Source organism: Myxine glutinosa, chromosome 6 (assembly GCF_964187855.1).
Source record: "Myxine glutinosa chromosome 6, kmMyxGlut1.1, whole genome shotgun sequence".
Classification (NCBI taxonomy): domain Eukaryota; kingdom Metazoa; phylum Chordata; class Myxini; order Myxiniformes; family Myxinidae; genus Myxine; species Myxine glutinosa.
In genome coordinates this window covers 135,017,731-135,037,830 of record NC_136266.1, presented here as the reverse complement: position 1 = coordinate 135,037,830, position 20,100 = coordinate 135,017,731, and positions in this window count along the sequence as shown.

Genomic DNA, 20,100 nt, shown 5'->3' with positions numbered 1-20,100 from the left:
GCAACAAGTGCGAAAAGTGGTTTTGCAACAGTAACACAAGTGTAAAACGTGGTTTTCAATGCCAGCACAAGTGCGGAAAATGGTTCTGCAACACTAGCTCAAGTGCGGAGAGTGGTTTTCAACGCCAGCACAAGTGTGGAAAGTGGTTTTGCAACACTAGCTCAAGTGCGGAAAGTGGTTTTCAACGCCAGCCCAAGTGTGGAAAGTGGTTTTTGCAACAATGACACGAGTATGAAAAGTGGTTTTCACCATGAGCACGAGTGTGGAGAGTGGTTTTCAACACTAGCCTAAGAGCAAAAAGTTGTATTCAATGCCAGTACAAGTGCAGAAATTGGTTCTGCAACACTAGCTCAAGTGCGGAAAGTGGTTTTCAACGCCAGCACAAGTGTGCAAAATGGTTTTCCAACACGAGCGCAGGTGCAGAAAGTGGTTTGCAATGCCAGCACACTTGCAAAAAGTGGTTCTGCAACACTAGCTCAAGTGCGGAAAGTGGTTTTCAACGCCAGCACATGTGTGGAAAGTGGTTTTGCAACAATAACACTCGTATGAAAAGTGATCTTGCAATACTAGCACAAGTGCGGAAAGTGGTTTTGAAACACTAGCACAAGTGTATAACCTGGTTTTCAACACGAGCGCAAGTGTGGAAAGTGGTTTACCTCAACAGCTCAAATACGGAGAGTGGTTTTCAACGCCAGCACAAGTGTGGAAAGTGGTTTTGCAACACCAGCTCAAGTGCGGAGATTGGTTTTCAACGCCAGCACAAGTGCGGAAAGTGGTTTTGCAACACCAACACAAGTGCAAAAAGTGGTTTTCAACACTCGCACAAGTACAAAAAGTGGTTTTCAACACTAACACAAGTGCAAAAAGTGGTTTTCAACGCCAGCACAAGTGCAGAAAATAGTTCTGCAACACCAGCTCAAGAGTGGAAAGGGGTTTTCAATGCCAGCACAAGTGTGGCAAGTGGTTTTTGCAACAATGACACAAGTGCGAAAAGTGGTTTTCATCGCCAGCACAAGTGCGAAAAGTGATTTTGCAACACTAACACAAGTACGAAAAGTGATTTTGCAACACGAACACAAGTCAGAAAAGTGATTTTGCAACACTAACACAAGTACGAAAAGTGGTTTTGCAACACTAACACAAGTGTGAAAAGTGGTTTTTCAACACTAACACAAGTGCGAAAAGTGGTTTTTCAACACTAACACAAGTGCGAAAAGTGGTTTTTCAACACTATCACAAGTGCAAAAAGTGTTTTTTCCACACTAATACAAGTGCAAAAGTGGTTTCCTGCACCAACACAAGTGCGAAATGTGGTTTTTCAACACTAACACAAGTGTGAAAAGTGGTTTTTCAACACTATCACAAGTGCAAAAAGTGTTTTTTCCACACTAATACAAGTGCAAAAGTGGTTTTTCAACACTAACACAAGTGCGAAAAGTGTTTTTTCCACACTAATACAAGTGCAAAAGTGGTTTCCTGCACCAACACAAGTGCGAAAAGTGGTTTTTCAACACCAACACAAGTGTGAAAAGTGGTTTTTCAACACTAACACAAGTGCGAAAAGTGGTTTTTCAACACTATCACAAGTGCAAAAAGTGGTTTTTCCACACTAATACAAGCGTAAAAGTGGTTTCCTGCACCAACACAAGTGGGAAAAGTGGATTTTCAACACTAACACAAGTGCAAAAAGTGGTTTCCTTCACGAACACATGTGCGAAAAGTGGGTTTTCAACACTAACACAAGTGCGAAAAGTGGTTTCCTTCACCAACACCAGTGCGAAAAGTGGTTTTTCAACACTAACACAAGTGCAAAAAGTGGTTTTTCCACACTAATACAAGTGCAAAAGTGGTTTCCTGCACCAACACAAGTGCGAAAAGTGGTTTTTCAACACTAACACAAGTGCGAAAAGTGGTTTTTCAACACTATCACAAGTGCAAAAGTGGTTTCCTGCACCAACACAAGTGCGAAAACTGGTTTTTCAACACTAACACAAGTGCGAAAAGTGGTTTTTCCACACTAATACAAGTGCAAAAGTGGTTTCCTGCACCAACACAAGTGCGAAAAGTGGTTTTTCAACACTAACACAAGTGCGAAAAGTGGTTTTTCCACACTAATACAAGTGCAAAAGTGGTTTCCTGCACCAACACAAGTGCGAAAAGTGGTTTTTCAACACTAACACAAGTGCGAAAAGTGGTTTTTCCACACTAATACAAGTGCAAAAGTGGTTTCCTGCACCAACACAAGTGCGAAAACTGGTTTTTCAACACTAACACAACTGCGAAAAGTGGTTTTTCAACACTAACACAACTGCGAAAAGTGGTTTTTCCACACTAATACAAGTGCAAAAGTGGTTTCCTGCACCAACACAAGTGCGAAAAGTGGTTTTTCGACACTAACACAAGTGCGAAAAGTGGTTTTTCAACACTATCACAAGTGCAAAAAGTGTTTTTTCCACACTAATAAAAGTGCAAAAAGTGTTTTTTCCACACTAATACAAGTGCAAAAGTGGTTTCCTGCACCAACACAAGTGCGAAAAGTGGTTTTTCAACACCAACACAAATGCGAAAAGTGGTTTTTCAACACTATCACAAGTGCAGAAAGTGTTTTTCCCACACTAGTACAAGTGCAAAAGTGGTTTCCTGCACCAACACAAGTGCGAAAAGTGGTTTTTCAACACTAACACAAGTGCGAAAAGTGGTTTTTCAATACTATCACAAGTGCAAAAAGTGTTTTTTCCACACTAGTACAAGTGCAAAAGTGGTTTCCTGCACCAACACAAGTGCGAAAAGTGGTTTTTCAACACTAACACAAGTGTGAAAAGTGGTTTTTCAACACTAACAAAAGTGCAAAAAGTGGATTTTCAACACGAACACAAGTGCAAACAGTGTTTTTTCCACACTAATACAAGTGCAAAAATGGTTTCCTGCACCAACACAAGTGTGAAAAGTGGTTTTTCAACACTAACACAAGTGCGAAAACTGGTTTTTCAACACTATCACAAGTGCAAAAAGTGGTTTTTACACACGAATACAAGTGCAAAAGTGGTTTCCTGCACCAACACAAGTGCGAAAAGTGGTTTTTCAACACTAACACAAGTGCGAAAAGTGGTTTTTCAACACTAACACAAGTGCGAAAAGTGGTTTTTCAACACTAACACAAGTGCGAAAAGTGGTTTTTCAACACTAACACAAGTGCAAAAAGTGGATTTTCAACACAAATACATGTGCAAAAGTGGTTTCCTGCACCAACACAAGTGCGAAAAGTGGTTTTTCAACACTAACACAAGTGCGAAAAGTGGTTTTTCAACACTATCACAAGTGCAAAAAGTGGTTTTCCACACTAATACAAGTGCAAAAGTGGTTTCCTGCACCAACACAAGTGCGAAAAGTGGTTTTTCAACACTAACACAAATGCGAAAAGTGGTTTTTCAACACAAATACAAGTGCAAACGTGGTTTCCTGCACCAACACAAGTGCGAAAAGTGGTTTTTCAACACCAACACAGGTGCGAAAAGTGGTTTTTCAACACTAACACAAGTGCGAAAAGTGGTTTTTCAACACTATCACAAGTGCAAAAAGTGTTTTTTCCACACTAATACAAGTGCAAAAGTGGTTTCCTGCACCAACACAAGTGCGAAAAGTGGTTTTTCAACACTAACACAAGTGCGAAAAGTGGTTTTTCCACACTAATACAAGTGCAAAAGTGGTTTCCCGCACCAACACAAGTGCGAAAAGTGGTTTTTCAACACTAACACAAGTGCAAAACGTGGATTTTCAACACTAACATAAGTGCAAAAAGTGTTTTTTCCACACTAATACAAGTGCAAAAGTGGTTTCCTGCACCAACACAAGTGCGAAAAGTGGTTTTTCAACACCAACACAAGTGTGAAAAGTGGTTTTTCAACACTAACACAAGTGCGAAAAGTGGTTTTTCAACACTATCACAAGTGCAAAAAGTGGTTTTTCCACACTAATACAAGCGCAAAAGTGGTTTCCTGCACCAACACAAGTGGGAAAAGTGGATTTTCAACACTAACACAAGTGCAAAAAGTGGTTTCCTTCACGAACACATGTGCGAAAAGTGGGTTTTCAACACTAACACAAGTGCGAAAAGTGGTTTCCTTCACCAACACCAGTGCGAAAAGTGGTTTTTCAACACTAACACAAGTGCAAAAAGTGGTTTTTCCACACTAATACAAGTGCAAAAGTGGTTTCCTGCACCAACACAAGTGCGAAAAGTGGTTTTTCAACACTAACACAAGTGCAAAAAGTGGTTTTTCCACACTAATACAAGTGCAAAAGTGGTTTACTGCACCAACACAAGTGCGAAAAGTGGTTTTTCAACACTAACACAAGTGCGAAAAGTGGTTTTTCCACACTAATACAAGTGCAAAAGTGATTTCCTGCACCAACACAAGTGCGGAAAGTGGTTTTTCAACACTAACACAAGTGCGAAAAGTGGTTTTCCACACTAATACAAGTGCAAAAGTGGTTTCCTGCACCAACACAAGTGCGAAAACTGGTTTTTCAACACTAACACAACTGCGAAAAGTGGTTTTTCAACACTAACACATGTGCGAAAAGTGGTTTTTCCACACTAATACAAGTGCAAAAGTGGTTTCCTGCACCAACACAAGTGCGAAAAGTGGTTTTTCAACACTAACACAAGTGCGAAAAGTGGTTTTTCAACACTATCACAAGTGCAAAAAGTGTTTTTTCCACACTAATAAAAGTGCAAAAAGTGTTTTTTCCACACTAATACAAGTGCAAAAGTGGTTTCCTGCACCAACACAAGTGTGAAAATTGGTTTTTCAACACTAACACATGTGCGAAAAGTGGTTTTTCAACACTAACACAAGTGCGAAAAGTGGTTTTTCAACACTATCACAAGTGCAAAAAGTGTTTTTTCCACACTAATACAAGTGCAAAAGTGGTTTCCTGCACCAACACAAGTGCGAAAAGTGGTTTTTCAACACTAACACAAGTGCGAAAAGTGGTTTTTCCACACTAATACAAGTGCAAAAGTGGTTTCCCGCACCAACACAAGTGCGAAAAGTGGTTTTTCAACACTAACACAAGTGCAAAAAGTGGATTTTCAACACTAACATAAGTGCAAAAAGTGTTTTTTCCACACTAATACAAGTGCAAAAGTGGTTTTTCAACACTAACACAAGTGCAAAAAGTGGATTTTCAACACAAATACATGTGCAAAAGTGGTTTCCTGCACCAACACAAGTGCGAAAAGTGGTTTTTCAACACTAACACAAGTGCGAAAAGTGGTTTTTCAACACTATCACAAGTGCAAAAAGTGGTTTTCCACACTAATACAAGTGCAAAAGTGGTTTCCTGCACCAACACAAGTGCGAAAAGTGGTTTTTCAACACTAACACAAATGCGAAAAGTGGTTTTTCAACACAAATACAAGTGCAAAAGTGGTTTCCTGCACCAACACAAGTGCGAAAAGTGGTTTTTCAACACCAACACAGGTGCGAAAAGTGGTTTTTCAACACTAACACAAGTGCGAAAAGTGGTTTTTCAACACTATCACAAGTGCAAAAAGTGTTTTTTCCACACTAATACAAGTGCAAAAGTGGTTTCCTGCACCAACACAAGTGCGAAAAGTGGTTTTTCAACACTAACACAAGTGCGAAAAGTGGTTTTTCCACACTAATACAAGTGCAAAAGTGGTTTCCCGCACCAACACAAGTGCGAAAAGTGGTTTTTCAACACTAACACAAGTGCAAAACGTGGATTTTCAACACTAACATAAGTGCAAAAAGTGTTTTTTCCACACTAATACAAGTGCAAAAGTGGTTTCCTGCACCAACACAAGTGCGAAAAGTGGTTTTTCAACACTAACACAAGTGTGAAAAGTGGTTTTTCTACACTATCACAAGTGCAAAAAGTGTTTTTTCCACACTAATACAAGTGCAAAAGTGGTTTCCTGCACCAACACAAGTGCGAAAAGTGGTTTTGCAACACCAACGCAAGTGTGAAAATTGGTTTTGCGACACTAACACAAGTGCAAAAAGTGGTTTTCAACACAAACAGAAGTGCAAAAAGTTGTTTTCAACACAGGCACAATTGCGGAAAATGGTTTTCAACACTCGCACAAGTGTGAAAAGTGGTTTTGCAACACTGGCACAAGTGCAGAACGTGGTTTGCAACATGAGCGCAAGAGTGAAAAGTGGTATTGCAACACCAGCTCATGTGCGGAGAGTGGTTTTCAACGCCAGCAACAAGTGCGAAAAGTGGTTTTGCAACAGTAACACAAGTGTAAAACGTGGTTTTCAATGCCAGCACAAGTGCGGAAAATGGTTCTGCAACACTAGCTCAAGTGCGGAGAGTGGTTTTCAACGCCAGCACAAGTGTGGAAAGTGGTTTTGCAACACTAGCTCAAGTGCGGAAAGTGGTTTTCAACGCCAGCCCAAGTGTGGAAAGTGGTTTTTGCAACAATGACACGAGTATGAAAAGTGGTTTTCACCATGAGCACGAGTGTGGAGAGTGGTTTTCAACACTAGCCTAAGAGCAAAAAGTTGTATTCAATGCCAGTACAAGTGCAGAAATTGGTTCTGCAACACTAGCTCAAGTGCGGAAAGTGGTTTTCAACGCCAGCACAAGTGTGCAAAATGGTTTTCCAACACGAGCGCAGGTGCAGAAAGTGGTTTGCAATGCCAGCACACTTGCAAAAAGTGGTTCTGCAACACTAGCTCAAGTGCGGAAAGTGGTTTTCAACGCCAGCACATGTGTGGAAAGTGGTTTTGCAACAATAACACTCGTATGAAAAGTGATCTTGCAATACTAGCACAAGTGCGGAAAGTGGTTTTGAAACACTAGCACAAGTGTATAACCTGGTTTTCAACACGAGCGCAAGTGTGGAAAGTGGTTTTCCTCAACAGCTCAAATACGGAGAGTGGTTTTCAACGCCAGCACAAGTGTGGAAAGTGGTTTTGCAACACCAGCTCAAGTGCGGAGATTGGTTTTCAACGCCAGCACAAGTGCGGAAAGTGGTTTTGCAACACCAACACAAGTGCAAAAAGTGGTTTTCAACACTCGCACAAGTACAAAAAGTGGTTTTCAACACTAACACAAGTGCAAAAAGTGGTTTTCAACGCCAGCACAAGTGCAGAAAATAGTTCTGCAACACCAGCTCAAGAGTGGAAAGGGGTTTTCAATGCCAGCACAAGTGTGGCAAGTGGTTTTTGCAACAATGACACAAGTGCGAAAAGTGGTTTTCATCGCCAGCACAAGTGCGAAAAGTGATTTTGCAACACTAACACAAGTACGAAAAGTGATTTTGCAACACGAACACAAGTCAGAAAAGTGATTTTGCAACACTAACACAAGTACGAAAAGTGGTTTTGCAACACTAACACAAGTGTGAAAAGTGGTTTTTCAACACTAACACAAGTGCGAAAAGTGGTTTTTCAACACTAACACAAGTGCGAAAAGTGGTTTTTCAACACTATCACAAGTGCAAAAAGTGTTTTTTCCACACTAATACAAGTGCAAAAGTGGTTTCCTGCACCAACACAAGTGCGAAATGTGGTTTTTCAACACTAACACAAGTGTGAAAAGTGGTTTTTCAACACTATCACAAGTGCAAAAAGTGTTTTTTCCACACTAATACAAGTGCAAAAGTGGTTTTTCAACACTAACACAAGTGCGAAAAGTGTTTTTTCCACACTAATACAAGTGCAAAAGTGGTTTCCTGCACCAACACAAGTGCGAAAAGTGGTTTTTCAACACCAACACAAGTGTGAAAAGTGGTTTTTCAACACTAACACAAGTGCGAAAAGTGGTTTTTCAACACTATCACAAGTGCAAAAAGTGGTTTTTCCACACTAATACAAGCGTAAAAGTGGTTTCCTGCACCAACACAAGTGGGAAAAGTGGATTTTCAACACTAACACAAGTGCAAAAAGTGGTTTCCTTCACGAACACATGTGCGAAAAGTGGGTTTTCAACACTAACACAAGTGCGAAAAGTGGTTTCCTTCACCAACACCAGTGCGAAAAGTGGTTTTTCAACACTAACACAAGTGCAAAAAGTGGTTTTTCCACACTAATACAAGTGCAAAAGTGGTTTCCTGCACCAACACAAGTGCGAAAAGTGGTTTTTCAACACTAACACAAGTGCGAAAAGTGGTTTTTCAACACTATCACAAGTGCAAAAGTGGTTTCCTGCACCAACACAAGTGCGAAAACTGGTTTTTCAACACTAACACAAGTGCGAAAAGTGGTTTTTCCACACTAATACAAGTGCAAAAGTGGTTTCCTGCACCAACACAAGTGCGAAAAGTGGTTTTTCAACACTAACACAAGTGCGAAAAGTGGTTTTTCCACACTAATACAAGTGCAAAAGTGGTTTCCTGCACCAACACAAGTGCGAAAAGTGGTTTTTCAACACTAACACAAGTGCGAAAAGTGGTTTTTCCACACTAATACAAGTGCAAAAGTGGTTTCCTGCACCAACACAAGTGCGAAAACTGGTTTTTCAACACTAACACAACTGCGAAAAGTGGTTTTTCAACACTAACACAACTGCGAAAAGTGGTTTTTCCACACTAATACAAGTGCAAAAGTGGTTTCCTGCACCAACACAAGTGCGAAAAGTGGTTTTTCGACACTAACACAAGTGCGAAAAGTGGTTTTTCAACACTATCACAAGTGCAAAAAGTGTTTTTTCCACACTAATAAAAGTGCAAAAAGTGTTTTTTCCACACTAATACAAGTGCAAAAGTGGTTTCCTGCACCAACACAAGTGCGAAAAGTGGTTTTTCAACACCAACACAAATGCGAAAAGTGGTTTTTCAACACTATCACAAGTGCAGAAAGTGTTTTTCCCACACTAGTACAAGTGCAAAAGTGGTTTCCTGCACCAACACAAGTGCGAAAAGTGGTTTTTCAACACTAACACAAGTGCGAAAAGTGGTTTTTCAATACTATCACAAGTGCAAAAAGTGTTTTTTCCACACTAGTACAAGTGCAAAAGTGGTTTCCTGCACCAACACAAGTGCGAAAAGTGGTTTTTCAACACTAACACAAGTGTGAAAAGTGGTTTTTCAACACTAACAAAAGTGCAAAAAGTGGATTTTCAACACGAACACAAGTGCAAACAGTGTTTTTTCCACACTAATACAAGTGCAAAAATGGTTTCCTGCACCAACACAAGTGTGAAAAGTGGTTTTTCAACACTAACACAAGTGCGAAAACTGGTTTTTCAACACTATCACAAGTGCAAAAAGTGGTTTTTACACACGAATACAAGTGCAAAAGTGGTTTCCTGCACCAACACAAGTGCGAAAAGTGGTTTTTCAACACTAACACAAGTGCGAAAAGTGGTTTTTCAACACTAACACAAGTGCGAAAAGTGGTTTTTCAACACTAACACAAGTGCGAAAAGTGGTTTTTCAACACTAACACAAGTGCAAAAAGTGGATTTTCAACACAAATACATGTGCAAAAGTGGTTTCCTGCACCAACACAAGTGCGAAAAGTGGTTTTTCAACACTAACACAAGTGCGAAAAGTGGTTTTTCAACACTATCACAAGTGCAAAAAGTGGTTTTCCACACTAATACAAGTGCAAAAGTGGTTTCCTGCACCAACACAAGTGCGAAAAGTGGTTTTTCAACACTAACACAAATGCGAAAAGTGGTTTTTCAACACAAATACAAGTGCAAACGTGGTTTCCTGCACCAACACAAGTGCGAAAAGTGGTTTTTCAACACCAACACAGGTGCGAAAAGTGGTTTTTCAACACTAACACAAGTGCGAAAAGTGGTTTTTCAACACTATCACAAGTGCAAAAAGTGTTTTTTCCACACTAATACAAGTGCAAAAGTGGTTTCCTGCACCAACACAAGTGCGAAAAGTGGTTTTTCAACACTAACACAAGTGCGAAAAGTGGTTTTTCCACACTAATACAAGTGCAAAAGTGGTTTCCCGCACCAACACAAGTGCGAAAAGTGGTTTTTCAACACTAACACAAGTGCAAAACGTGGATTTTCAACACTAACATAAGTGCAAAAAGTGTTTTTTCCACACTAATACAAGTGCAAAAGTGGTTTCCTGCACCAACACAAGTGCGAAAAGTGGTTTTTCAACACCAACACAAGTGTGAAAAGTGGTTTTTCAACACTAACACAAGTGCGAAAAGTGGTTTTTCAACACTATCACAAGTGCAAAAAGTGGTTTTTCCACACTAATACAAGCGCAAAAGTGGTTTCCTGCACCAACACAAGTGGGAAAAGTGGATTTTCAACACTAACACAAGTGCAAAAAGTGGTTTCCTTCACGAACACATGTGCGAAAAGTGGGTTTTCAACACTAACACAAGTGCGAAAAGTGGTTTCCTTCACCAACACCAGTGCGAAAAGTGGTTTTTCAACACTAACACAAGTGCAAAAAGTGGTTTTTCCACACTAATACAAGTGCAAAAGTGGTTTCCTGCACCAACACAAGTGCGAAAAGTGGTTTTTCAACACTAACACAAGTGCTAAAAGTGGTTTTTCAACACTATCACAAGTGCAAAAGTGGTTTCCTGCACCAACACAAGTGCGAAAACTGGTTTTTCAACACTAACACAAGTGCGAAAAGTGGTTTTTCCACACTAATACAAGTGCAAAAGTGGTTTCCTGCACCAACACAAGTGCGAAAAGTGGTTTTTCAACACTAACACAAGTGCGAAAAGTGGTTTTTCCACACTAATACAAGTGCAAAAGTGATTTCCTGCACCAACACAAGTGCGGAAAGTGGTTTTTCAACACTAACACAAGTGCGAAAAGTGGTTTTCCACACTAATACAAGTGCAAAAGTGGTTTCCTGCACCAACACAAGTGCGAAAACTGGTTTTTCAACACTAACACAACTGCGAAAAGTGGTTTTTCAACACTAACACATGTGCGAAAAGTGGTTTTTCCACACTAATACAAGTGCAAAAGTGGTTTCCTGCACCAACACAAGTGCGAAAAGTGGTTTTTCAACACTAACACAAGTGCGAAAAGTGGTTTTTCAACACTATCACAAGTGCAAAAAGTGTTTTTTCCACACTAATAAAAGTGCAAAAAGTGTTTTTTCCACACTAATACAAGTGCAAAAGTGGTTTCCTGCACCAACACAAGTGTGAAAATTGGTTTTTCAACACTAACACATGTGCGAAAAGTGGTTTTTCAACACTAACACAAGTGCGAAAAGTGGTTTTTCAACACTATCACAAGTGCAAAAAGTGTTTTTTCCACACTAATACAAGTGCAAAAGTGGTTTCCTGCACCAACACAAGTGCGAAAAGTGGTTTTTCAACACTAACACAAGTGCGAAAAGTGGTTTTTCCACACTAATACAAGTGCAAAAGTGGTTTCCCGCACCAACACAAGTGCGAAAAGTGGTTTTTCAACACTAACACAAGTGCAAAAAGTGGATTTTCAACACTAACATAAGTGCAAAAAGTGTTTTTTCCACACTAATACAAGTGCAAAAGTGGTTTTTCAACACTAACACAAGTGCAAAAAGTGGATTTTCAACACAAATACATGTGCAAAAGTGGTTTCCTGCACCAACACAAGTGCGAAAAGTGGTTTTTCAACACTAACACAAGTGCGAAAAGTGGTTTTTCAACACTATCACAAGTGCAAAAAGTGGTTTTCCACACTAATACAAGTGCAAAAGTGGTTTCCTGCACCAACACAAGTGCGAAAAGTGGTTTTTCAACACTAACACAAATGCGAAAAGTGGTTTTTCAACACAAATACAAGTGCAAAAGTGGTTTCCTGCACCAACACAAGTGCGAAAAGTGGTTTTTCAACACCAACACAGGTGCGAAAAGTGGTTTTTCAACACTAACACAAGTGCGAAAAGTGGTTTTTCAACACTATCACAAGTGCAAAAAGTGTTTTTTCCACACTAATACAAGTGCAAAAGTGGTTTCCTGCACCAACACAAGTGCGAAAAGTGGTTTTTCAACACTAACACAAGTGCGAAAAGTGGTTTTTCCACACTAATACAAGTGCAAAAGTGGTTTCCCGCACCAACACAAGTGCGAAAAGTGGTTTTTCAACACTAACACAAGTGCAAAACGTGGATTTTCAACACTAACATAAGTGCAAAAAGTGTTTTTTCCACACTAATACAAGTGCAAAAGTGGTTTCCTGCACCAACACAAGTGCGAAAAGTGGTTTTTCAACACCAACACAAGTGTGAAAAGTGGTTTTTCAACACTAACACAAGTGCGAAAAGTGGTTTTTCAACACTATCACAAGTGCAAAAAGTGGTTTTTCCACACTAATACAAGCGTAAAAGTGGTTTCCTGCACCAACACAAGTGGGAAAAGTGGATTTTCAACACAAACACAAGTGCAAAAAGTGGTTTCCTTCACGAACACATGTGCGAAAAGTGGGTTTTCAACACTAACACAAGTGCGAAAAGTGGTTTCCTTCACCAACACCAGTGCGAAAAGTGGTTTTTCAACACTAACACAAGTGCAAAAAGTGGTTTTTCCACACTAATACAAGTGCAAAAGTGGTTTCCTGCACCAACACAAGTGCGAAAAGTGGTTTTTCAACACTAACACAAGTGCGAAAAGTGGTTTTTCAACACTATCACAAGTGCAAAAGTGGTTTCCTGCACCAACACAAGTGCGAAAACTGGTTTTTCAACACTAACACAAGTGCGAAAAGTGGTTTTTCCACACTAATACAAGTGCAAAAGTGGTTTCCTGCACCAACACAAGTGCGAAAAGTGGTTTTTCAACGCTAACACAAGTGCGAAAAGTGGTTTTTCCACACTAATACAAGTGCAAAAGTGGTTTCCTGCACCAACACAAGTGCGAAAAGTGGTTTTTCAACACTAACACAAGTGCGAAAAGTGGTTTTTCCACACTAATACAAGTGCAAAAGTGGTTTCCTGCACCAACACAAGTGCGAAAACTGGTTTTTCAACACTAACACAACTGCGAAAAGTGGTTTTTCAACACTAACACAACTGCGAAAAGTGGTTTTTCCACACTAATACAAGTGCAAAAGTGGTTTCCTGCACCAACACAAGTGCGAAAAGTGGTTTTTCGACACTAACACAAGTGCGAAAAGTGGTTTTTCAACACTATCACAAGTGCAAAAAGTGTTTTTTCCACACTAATAAAAGTGCAAAAAGTGTTTTTTCCACACTAATACAAGTGCAAAAGTGGTTTCCTGCACCAACACAAGTGCGAAAAGTGGTTTTTCAACACCAACACAAATGCGAAAAGTGGTTTTTCAACACTATCACAAGTGCAGAAAGTGTTTTTCCCACACTAATACAAGTGCAAAAGTGGTTTCCTGCACCAACACAAGTGCGAAAAGTGGTTTTTCAACACTAACACAAGTGCGAAAAGTGGTTTTTCAATACTATCACAAGTGCAAAAAGTGTTTTTTCCACACTAGTACAAGTGCAAAAGTGGTTTCCTGCACCAACACAAGTGCGAAAAGTGGTTTTTCAACACTAACACAAGTGTGAAAAGTGGTTTTTCAACACTAACAAAAGTGCAAAAAGTGGATTTTCAACATGAACACAAGTGCAAACAGTGTTTTTTCCACACTAATACAAGTGCAAAAATGGTTTCCTGCACCAACACAAGTGTGAAAAGTGGTTTTTCAACACTAACACAAGTGCGAAAACTGGTTTTTCAACACTATCACAAGTGCAAAAAGTGGTTTTTACACACTAATACAAGTGCAAAAGTGGTTTCCTGCACCAACACAAGTGCGAAAAGTGGTTTTTCAACACTAACACAAGTGCGAAAAGTGGTTTTTCAACACTAACACAAGTGCGAAAAGTGGTTTTTCAACACTAACACAAGTGCGAAAAGTGGTTTTTCAACACTAACACAAGTGCAAAAAGTGGATTTTCAACACAAATACATGTGCAAAAGTGGTTTCCTGCACCAACACAAGTGCGAAAAGTGGTTTTTCAACACTAACACAAGTGCGAAAAGTGGTTTTTCAACACTATCACAAGTGCAAAAAGTGGTTTTCCACACTAATACAAGTGCAAAAGTGGTTTCCTGCACCAACACAAGTGCGAAAAGTGGTTTTTCAACACTAACACAAATGCGAAAAGTGGTTTTTCAACACAAATACAAGTGCAAAAGTGGTTTCCTGCACCAACACAAGTGCGAAAAGTGGTTTTTCAACACCAACACAGGTGCGAAAAGTGGTTTTTCAACACTAACACAAGTGCGAAAAGTGGTTTTTCAACACTATCACAAGTGCAAAAAGTGTTTTTTCCACACTAATACAAGTGCAAAAGTGGTTTCCTGCACCAACACAAGTGCGAAAAGTGGTTTTTCAACACTAACACAAGTGCGAAAAGTGGTTTTTCCACACTAATACAAGTGCAAAAGTGGTTTCCCGCACCAACACAAGTGCGAAAAGTGGTTTTTCAACACTAACACAAGTGCAAAACGTGGATTTTCAACACTAACATAAGTGCAAAAAGTGTTTTTTCCACACTAATACAAGTGCAAAAGTGGTTTCCTGCACCAACACAAGTGCGAAAAGTGGTTTTTCAACACCAACACAAGTGTGAAAAGTGGTTTTTCAACACTAACACAAGTGCGAAAAGTGGTTTTTCAACACTATCACAAGTGCAAAAAGTGGTTTTTCCACACTAATACAAGCGCAAAAGTGGTTTCCTGCACCAACACAAGTGGGAAAAGTGGATTTTCAACACTAACACAAGTGCAAAAAGTGGTTTCCTTCACGAACACATGTGCGAAAAGTGGGTTTTCAACACTAACACAAGTGCGAAAAGTGGTTTCCTTCACCAACACCAGTGCGAAAAGTGGTTTTTCAACACTAACACAAGTGCAAAAAGTGGTTTTTCCACACTAATACAAGTGCAAAAGTGGTTTCCTGCACCAACACAAGTGAGAAAAGTGGTTTTTCAACACTAACACAAGTGCGAAAAGTGGTTTTTCAACACTATCACAAGTGCAAAAGTGGTATCCTGCACCAACACAAGTGCGAAAACTGGTTTTTCAACACTAACACAAGTGCGAAAAGTGGTTTTTCCACACCAATACAAGTGCAAAAGTGGTTTCCTGCACCAACACAAGTGCGAAAAGTGGTTTTTCAACACTAACACAAGTGCGAAAAGTGGTTTTTCCACACTAATACAAGTGCAAAAGTGATTTCCTGCACCAACACAAGTGCGAAAAGTGGTTTTTCAACACTAACACAAGTGCGAAAAGTGGTTTTTCCACACTAATACAAGTGCAAAAGTGGTTTCCTGCACCAACACAAGTGCGAAAAGTGGTTTTTCAACACTAACACAAGTGCGAAAAGTGGTTTTTCAACACTATCACAAGTGCAAAAAGTGTTTTTTCCACACTAACACAAGTGCAAAAGTGGTTTCCTGCACCAACACAAGTGCGAAAAGTGGTTTTTCAACACTAACAAAAGTGCGAAAAGTGGTTTTTCCACACTAATACAAGTGCAAAAGTGGTTCCTGCACCAACACAAGTGCGAAAAGTGGTTTTTCAACACTAACCCAAGTGCGAAAAGTGGTTTTTCCACACTAATACAAGTGCAAAAGTGGTTTCCTGCACCAACACAAGTGTGAAAAGTGGTTTTTCAACACTAACACAAGTGCGAAAAGTGGTTTTTCCACACTAATACAAGTGCAAAAGTGGTTTCCTGCACCAACACAAGTGCGAAAAGTGGTTTTTCAACACTAACACAAGTGCGAAAAGTGGTTTTTCAACACTAACACAAGTGCGAAAAGTGGTTTTTCCACACTAATACAAGTGCAAAAGTGGTTTCCTGCACTAACACAAGTGCGAAAAGTGGTTTTTCCACACTAATACAAGCGCAAAAGTGGTTTCCTGCACCAACACAAGTGGGAAAAGTGGATTTTCAACACTAACACAAGTGCAAAAAGTGGTTTCCTTCACGAACACATGTGCGAAAAGTGGGTTTTCAACACTAACACAAGTGCGAAAAGTGGTTTCCTTCACCAACACCAGTGCGAAAAGTGGTTTTTCAACACTAACACAAGTGCAAAAAGTGGTTTTTCCACACTAATACAAGTGCAAAAGTGGTTTCCTGCACCAACACAAGTGAGAAAAGTGGTTTTTCAACACTAACACAAGTGCGAAAAGTGGTTTTTCAACACTATCTCAAGTGCAAAAGTGGTTTCCTGCACCAACACAAGTGCGAAAACTGGTTTTTCAACACTAACACAAGTGCGAAAAGTGGTTTTTCCACACTAATACAAGTGCAAAAGTGGTTTCCTGCACCAACACAAGTGCGAAAAGTGGTTTTTCAACACTAACACAAGTGCGAAAAGTGGTTTTTCCACACTAATACAAGTGCAAAAGTGATTTCCTGCACCAACACAAGTGCGAAAAGTGGTTTTTCAACACTAACACAAGTGCGAAAAGTGGTTTTTCCACACTAATACAAGTGCAAAAGTGGTTTCCTGCACCAACACAAGTGCGAAAAGTGGTTTTTCAACACTAACACAAGTGCGAAAAGTGGTTTTTCAACACTATCACAAGTGCAAAAAGTGTTTTTTCCACACTAACACAAGTGCAAAAGTGGTTTCCTGCACCAACACAAGTGCGAAAAGTGGTTTTTCAACACTAACAAAAGTGCGAAAAGTGGTTTTTCCACACTAATACAAGTGCGAAAAGTGTTTTTTCCACACTAATACAAGTGCAAAAGTGGTTTCCTGCACCAACACAAGTGCGAAAAGTGGTTTTTCAACACCAACACAAGTGTGAAAAGTGGTTTTTCAACACTAACACAAGTGCGAAAAGTGGTTTTTCAACACTATCACAAGTGCAAAAAGTGGTTTTTCCACACTAATACAAGCGTAAAAGTGGTTTCCTGCACCAACACAAGTGGGAAAAGTGGATTTTCAACACTAACACAAGTGCAAAAAGTGGTTTCCTTCACGAACACATGTGCGAAAAGTGGGTTTTCAACACTAACACAAGTGCGAAAAGTGGTTTCCTTCACCAACACCAGTGCGAAAAGTGGTTTTTCAACACTAACACAAGTGCAAAAAGTGGTTTTCCACACTAATACAAGTGCAAAAGTGGTTTCCTGCACCAACACAAGTGCGAAAAGTGGTTTTTCAACACTAACACAAGTGCGAAAAGTGGTTTTTCAACACTATCACAAGTGCAAAAGTGGTTTCCTGCACCAACACAAGTGCGAAAACTGGTTTTTCAACACTAACACAAGTGCGAAAAGTGGTTTTTCCACACTAATACAAGTGCAAAAGTGGTTTCCTGCACCAACACAAGTGCGAAAAGTGGTTTTTCAACACTAACACAAGTGCGAAAAGTGGTTTTTCCACACTAATACAAGTGCAAAAGTGGTTTCCTGCACCAACACAAGTGCGAAAACTGGTTTTTCAACACTAACACAAGTGCGAAAAGTGGTTTTTCCACACTAATACAAGTGCAAAAGTGGTTTCCTGCACCAACACAAGTGCGAAAACTGGTTTTTCAACACTAACACAACTGCGAAAAGTGGTTTTTCAACACTAACACAACTGCGAAAAGTGGTTTTTCCACACTAATACAAGTGCAAAAGTGGTTTCCTGCACCAACACAAGTGCGAAAAGTGGTTTTTCGACACTAACACAAGTGCGAAAAGTGGTTTTTCAACACTATCACAAGTGCAAAAAGTGTTTTTTCCACACTAATAAAAGTGCAAAAAGTGTTTTTTCCACACTAATACAAGTGCAAAAGTGGTTTCCTGCACCAACACAAGTGCGAAAAGTGGTTTTTCAACACCAACACAAATGCGAAAAGTGGTTTTTCAACACTATCACAAGTGCAGAAAGTGTTTTTCCCACACTAGTACAAGTGCAAAAGTGGTTTCCTGCACCAACACAAGTGCGAAAAGTGGTTTTTCAACACTAACACAAGTGCGAAAAGTGGTTTTTCAATACTATCACAAGTGCAAAAAGTGTTTTTTCCACACTAGTACAAGTGCAAAAGTGGTTTCCTGCACCAACACAAGTGCGAAAAGTGGTTTTTCAACACTAACACAAGTGTGAAAAGTGGTTTTTCAACACTAACAAAAGTGCAAAAAGTGGATTTTCAACACGAACACAAGTGCAAACAGTGTTTTTTCCACACTAATACAAGTGCAAAAATGGTTTCCTGCACCAACACAAGTGTGAAAAGTGGTTTTTCAACACTAACACAAGTGCGAAAACTGGTTTTTCAACACTATCACAAGTGCAAAAAGTGGTTTTTACACACGAATACAAGTGCAAAAGTGGTTTCCTGCACCAACACAAGTGCGAAAAGTGGTTTTTCAACACTAACACAAGTGCGAAAAGTGGTTTTTCAACACTAACACAAGTGCGAAAAGTGGTTTTTCAACACTAACACAAGTGCGAAAAGTGGTTTTTCAACACTAACACAAGTGCAAAAAGTGGATTTTCAACACAAATACATGTGCAAAAGTGGTTTCCTGCACCAACACAAGTGCAAAAAGTGGTTTTTCAACACTAACACAAGTGCGAAAAGTGGTTTTTCAACACTATCACAAGTGCAAAAAGTGGTTTTCCACACTAATACAAGTGCAAAAGTGGTTTCCTGCACCAACACAAGTGCGAAAAGTGGTTTTTCAACACTAACACAAGTGCAAAAAGTGGTTTCCTTCACGAACACATGTGCGAAAAGTGGGTTTTCAACACTAACACAAGTGCGAAAAGTGGTTTCCTTCACCAACACCAGTGCGAAAAGTGGTTTTTCAACACTAACACAAGTGCAAAAAGTGGTTTTTCCACACTAATACAAGTGCAAAAGTGGTTTCCTGCACCAACACAAGTGCGAAAAGTGGTTTTTCAACACTAACACAAGTGCTAAAAGTGGTTTTTCAACACTATCACAAGTGCAAAAGTGGTTTCCTGCACCAACACAAGTGCGAAAACTGGTTTTTCAACACTAACACAAGTGCGAAAAGTGGTTTTTCCACACTAATACAAGTGCAAAAGTGGTTTCCTGCACCAACACAAGTGCGAAAAGTGGTTTTTCAACACTAACACAAGTGCGAAAAGTGGTTTTTCCACACTAATACAAGTGCAAAAGTGATTTCCTGCACCAACACAAGTGCGGAAAGTGGTTTTTCAACACTAACACAAGTGCGAAAAGTGGTTTTCCACACTAATACAAGTGCAAAAGTGGTTTCCTGCACCAACACAAGTGCGAAAACTGGTTTTTCAACACTAACACAACTGCGAAAAGTGGTTTTTCAACACTAACACATGTGCGAAAAGTGGTTTTTCCACACTAATACAAGTGCAAAAGTGGTTTCCTGCACCAACACAAGTGCGAAAAGTGGTTTTTCAACACTAACACAAGTGCGAAAAGTGGTTTTTCAACACTATCACAAGTGCAAAAAGTGTTTTTTCCACACTAATAAAAGTGCAAAAAGTGTTTTTTCCACACTAATACAAGTGCAAAAGTGGTTTCCTGCACCAACACAAGTGTGAAAATTGGTTTTTCAACACTAACACATGTGCGAAAAGTGGTTTTTCAACACTAACACAAGTGCGAAAAGTGGTTTTTCAACACTATCACAAGTGCAAAAAGTGTTTTTTCCACACTAATACAAGTGCAAAAGTGGTTTCCTGCACCAACACAAGTGCGAAAAGTGGTTTTTCAACACTAACACAAGTGCGAAAAGTGGTTTTTCCACACTAATACAAGTGCAAAAGTGGTTTCCCGCACCAACACAAGTGCGAAAAGTGGTTTTTCAACACTAACACAAGTGCAAAAAGTGGATTTTCAACACTAACATAAGTGCAAAAAGTGTTTTTTCCACACTAATACAAGTGCAAAAGTGGTTTTTCAACACTAACACAAGTGCAAAAAGTGGATTTTCAACACAAATACATGTGCAAAAGTGGTTTCCTGCACCAACACAAGTGCGAAAAGTGGTTTTTCAACACTAACACAAGTGCGAAAAGTGGTTTTTCAACACTATCACAAGTGCAAAAAGTGGTTTTCCACACTAATACAAGTGCAAAAGTGGTTTCCTGCACCAACACAAGTGCGAAAAGTGGTTTTTCAACACTAACACAAATGCGAAAAGTGGTTT